The sequence below is a fragment of the Vanacampus margaritifer genome, chromosome 7 (genome assembly GCF_051991255.1).
Source record: "Vanacampus margaritifer isolate UIUO_Vmar chromosome 7, RoL_Vmar_1.0, whole genome shotgun sequence".
Lineage (NCBI taxonomy): Eukaryota > Metazoa > Chordata > Actinopteri > Syngnathiformes > Syngnathidae > Vanacampus > Vanacampus margaritifer.
This window is the reverse complement of record NC_135438.1, coordinates 20738338-20742511: the sequence shown is the minus strand read 5'-3', so window position 1 is coordinate 20742511 and position 4174 is coordinate 20738338. Positions and strand designations below refer to the sequence as shown.

Below are 4174 nucleotides of genomic sequence, written 5' to 3'. Positions count from 1 at the left end.
ATATTGAAACAATAGCCGTTTTGGGAGTCACACAAAATATATGATTTGATCCCATATTTGACCGGCTTTTGGGGGTTGTACACTTTGAACGAAAGACGTCCCTGGAAACTCATCATTCCCTCATCAATACAAATATTCTTGCCCGGTTGAAACAGTTCCTTGAACTTGTTTACAACGTGATTGAACACAGGACGAATTTTAAATAGTTTGTCGTCTGAACTGTGTGCCGTCTCGTTGTCGTTGAAGTGCAGGAAACTCCAGATGAGCTGGAAGCGGTTTCGAGGCATTGCGCGACTGAAGAATGGTGTCGTCTCTATTTCGTCCTGAGTCCAATACATTTCGATACTGGGCTTGTTTATATACCCAGTAAGGAACTGGAGTGCAAAAAATGTTTTGAGCTCAGACACAGACACTGGCTTCCAAGCACGACTCCTGCAGTGTGGCAGACTTTCAGCCCGTTTTTGCATTGACTGACGTGCAAATAAGTTTGTCTGATCAGCAATGTGCTGCAGAAGTTCGTCTGTGATGAAGAGCTGCAGGAAGTCAACTGGCCGGGTTGAATTCAGCTCTGCTGCGGCACCTCTTGGTCCTGGCTCCACAGTGAAGGGGAAGGAGTTTGGCTGCCAGCCTGCTTCATGCCAGCCAGATTTTTGGGGATCTGCAAATATACATTTCAATATCATATAATATTCATTTTAGATCAGTGTGATGCAATATATATATATATAAATATATATATTTACGTTTTTTCTTGGATCCACTGGTTGATGGACCTTTATTCTGCTCACTCCGAGGAGCGTCACTCTGAGCTGCAGCTGAAAGAAATATATACAATTACAATAATATCGAAAGAGCGTTTTCTTTTGTTGTTGCGGTGTATTGAAAACACTTTTTTTATACCTCTCTTTGTCGTCTTTGCAGTGGGACGTCGCTGTGAGCACGATCCACGATCTATGAATGCACATTCACGTTACACGAGGTGCTAGCAGCGTGCTAGAAAAGTATCTCATAGCAAGTTTGTGCTTACCTTCGACGTCTTCTGCGGATGAAATACTGTCCGAATCACTTTCTCCGTGGTCAGACTGTACCCACTCCTCCGAAGAATATCCATCGGACTCAGGATACTCTTCGTCGTCGTCCGATTGAACGTCCTCGTGCGGAGAAGTGCTCGGTCGTGCACCACGTTTTCCGGCGCTAGCACCGCTAGCCTCCGAGGCCTTAACACGCGGTCGAAGCTGCCGCCGCGTCAACGCTGCAACTTCGGCATCAACCTCATTGTCGCCATCATCATCACCTTCGTCGGATTGAACGTCCTCGTGTGCAGAAGTGCTCGGTCGTGCACGACGTTTTCCGGCGCTAGCACCGCTAGCCTCTGAGGCCTGAGGACGTGAACGAAGCTGCCGCCGCGTCAACGCTGCAGCTTCGGCGTCAACCTCCTTATCACCATCATCATCGCGGTCAGCATAATGGTGCACTTTAGCACTGGTTGATGCTTCTCCTTTTCCAAAAAATCGATCAAGCGTGGTCTGCTTCTTACCGTCGGTCGCCATTTTTCGTCTCTTCTCAACTCTCGCCTACTCCTCGACGCTCTAGCCCCTCCTGGCCTTTTATACTACTGACGCCCCACCCGATCTTGTCAAAAGAGAGTCATCGCTGCCCTCTAGGGGCCAAAAATAGTCCTTAGGCACAACAGACAGACTTGAAACTTTGACCAGACATGCGGGAGGGTTTCCTCTACCCGTTTCAAAAAAAAATAATAAATCATTGGATGACGTCTTTTGACGTCATTGGCAGTGAAGCGTAGGTTTTTACTTGACGTCTTTAAACGTCAGTGGCAATGAAAGAGTTAATTATCTACAAGTTAAAAATATGATTAAAGAAACAAATTCCAACACTTCGGGGTACGCTCCAACCGCCTGTTTTATCTAAAGATATTAACAAGCTTTCTCCGACAACAACAAAAAAACTTTCAAAAATATATAAGCTACTTTCATATACTGATAAAATGTCTTTACCCATCTCAAAATGGGAGACAGACTTGTCTTTAGCACCGGAATCTGACTTTTGGATTCAAGTTTGTGAAAACGCATTTAAAATGACAAAACACACAAATTTACAACTTATCCAATATAAAATTATTCACAGAACATACATTACTCAATATATGATGAAGAAAATGGGACTCTCAGACTCCGACATTTGTCTCCAATGTTTACAAAACACTACAGACACTTATGTTCATGCTTTATGGTTATGTACTCCGGTTATTTATTTCTGGACTAAAGTCTTAGAAAAACTTTCCGCTATTTTGGACTGTAGGATACCTTTATCTCCAAACTTGTGTTTGCTAGGTGACCTAACAAATACACCATTCAAATTTATTACATCACCTTCAGCTGCAAAATCTGCGAGAAACTTGCACGGTTTCAACTTTTCTTGCCCAATCATATGCAACCTTGATGAACATGGGCATCACAAGGTATCAAAAGCTGTCGTTGGTATGGTTAGAGGGAAGATTTGATTTAGAAAAGGAGGAGGAATGGGGGGTGACAGGAGGGGGGGACGAGAAGGATGAGAGGAACAGACTGATTTGTGAAACCCTACAGCAGCCCTCCAGCAAAAATCCATAACGGTGCCACTGTATGCTGGCTGTCATTGTGGTGCAGTCAGTCACTCATCTAAATGTACGCGCTTGCACACACACACACACACACACACACACACGCACACACACACACACACACGCACACACACACACACACGCACACACGCACACACACACACACACGTGTGTTACAAATACACCCTCACTTTGATTTTTCCAAGCTTAAATAATACAAACACATACCAAAACTTAGAAATATATAAATATAATGCAACATATTTGTATAGTTTCATATATAAATCTGTCTTGTGTTCAATAACATTCTATTAAAATAAATAAATAAATCTTTGTCCAACACATAGTGCCAGAAAATTGTCAAAAATTGAGAGAGAACTTTGATGGCGACAAGAAAATCAGTTTGAGAGTACAGTATAAAGAGGCTTTGAGAGAGTATGGCAAGTGGCTTTGCAACGTTTTGCAACACTGAAGGAAGCCTGCCAAACTCGCTACGTGTGCTCACCCTCGCCACTACGTGAGATACAGGCTTTACGCACTTGAAACATACGGCGATTCTCCCGTCTCGGCTTCTGACACACCCATCTATGTAACCTGTGAAAACTAGAGCAGCCATCAAAGCGGTATGAGCCACTGACACGTCCCGGATTGTGGAACTTCCCTGAGACATGTGAATTCTGTAGCGATCAATTTGAATAAATTTCACACTTCGAATGTTAAGTTGACTTGCGTATGGATACGGAAGTTATACTGATCATCCCCAGTGATGTGCGCGTGGTTTAACAAACAGGCTAGTTTGAAAGAGCATGCGTTTTTTTGCATTCTATATTTAATAAATACAATAAAAGTAATTTAATCAGAGTACTGTGCTCATGACTGAATGCATTTTTGGAGCTGTACCACACTGTAGTTTTTTTAATTGAGTGCTTGTTGTTTAAGGATTGCCGAGCAATCAACACGAGAGTGCGGCATTTGTAAGGATTTCACGGCCGGCATATGTCAAATAAAACAAATGTTTGACAATCTAAGTCATAATTGGTTGGGGCTGGGTTGGGGTGGGTGGCGGGGGTGGGGGGCGGGGGGGTCGCGGGGGGAGCGGGGGTTGTGGGCCGGTGGGGTGCCTGGTGGGCCTGCAGTGCCCCGTCCTGCTGCGTTGGGTTGGGGGCGCGGGCCGCGTTGGGGTGGGGGGCGCTCCTGCTCCGGGGTTTGCTCTCCGGCCGGTGGCCCCTGCGGGGCCCGGGGGTCGTCCTTTGGCGCGGCCGCGGCCTGGGGGGCCCTGAGGTGTTGCGCTTGCTCTGTCCTGGCGGAGGTCGACGGCTCCCCTCTTTGGTGGAGATTTTCATGCATGCTAGATCCACCACACCAGCATCTATCGAGACTCAGACACAATTTGTTTCTCCCTCAGGTCATTGATTCGGTGGAGGCTGGTGTCTGTGGATCTCACTCTGCTTCGTCTGTCCTTTCTACCTTTCCTCAGTTTCTCCTTTGGGCCCTTGAGGTTTCCCTGATTTGTTGGAGTTGGGATGTCTTTGGGGTTGGTGAAGGTTAGTGGCC

At 45.8% G+C, this 4174-nt stretch overlaps 1 long non-coding RNA gene across 1 annotated transcript; it reads right to left on the bottom strand.

Moving 5' to 3' along the window:
• Nucleotides 1-382: 382 nt before the first annotated feature.
• On the bottom strand, nucleotides 383-1311 carry LOC144054622 (uncharacterized). The gene is made up of 3 exons (XR_013294683.1): nucleotides 901-1311; nucleotides 744-815; nucleotides 383-658 (listed from the first exon to the last, which is right to left on the bottom strand). It is a non-coding gene; the product is annotated as an uncharacterized LOC144054622 (long non-coding RNA).
• Between the last annotated feature and the right edge of the window lie 2863 nt (nucleotides 1312-4174).